The 585-nt window shown below is 32.0% G+C and overlaps 1 protein-coding gene across 1 annotated transcript in view; it reads left to right on the top strand.

The window, feature by feature from the left end:
- The window catches only part of LOC128249552 (probable serine/threonine-protein kinase samkA), a 658532-nt gene that overhangs the window by 328617 nt on the left and 329330 nt on the right, over positions 1 to 585 (top strand). The window lies entirely within an intron of this gene.

Raw genomic sequence — 585 nt, 5'->3', positions numbered from 1 at the left:
TATATATACATTGTGTGTATGTGTGTGTGTGTGTGTCTGGAGAGAGAGAGAGAGAGAGAGAGAAATATATGAATATGTCTACACATATATGTATGTATATGTGAGGGTGAGTGTGTTTCAGTTTAAGTGTGTGAATGTGTATGTATGTATGTATGTATGTATGTATGTATGTTTACATAAACTTCTACATACATATATACATACGTACAGACGTAGCTGAGGCTTTTGAATGCGTAGGCCAAGAATGCCTCTGGAAGCCATCACCGCAAAATAGATAAATCAAAGATCGACCGATAAACGAAAGAATTGTTAAAATATTGGATAAATTTGCCGACCTTTCATATGAGGCATACAAATATTGGAAAAGCATTGAAAGAGTAAAGAAAGATCATACTTTATTTATAGCCAGAAAACAAAAGCAACGACACTCAGAATACAAACCAAAAAACGCACAAACTTCAAATAAAAAAAAAATACATTAAATGCAAATATGGAACGAATGAGCAAATAAATCGCATTCACGTGTGTTTCTTCATTTTTTCTTTTGGGGTTTTTTTTTTTGATGCTGATTATTTAAAAAATATT

Source organism: Octopus bimaculoides, chromosome 15 (assembly GCF_001194135.2).
Source record: "Octopus bimaculoides isolate UCB-OBI-ISO-001 chromosome 15, ASM119413v2, whole genome shotgun sequence".
NCBI classification, from domain to species: Eukaryota; Metazoa; Mollusca; class Cephalopoda; order Octopoda; family Octopodidae; genus Octopus; species Octopus bimaculoides.
Note: the sequence above shows the minus strand (reverse complement) of the source record. Positions and strands in the feature narration are given on the sequence as shown.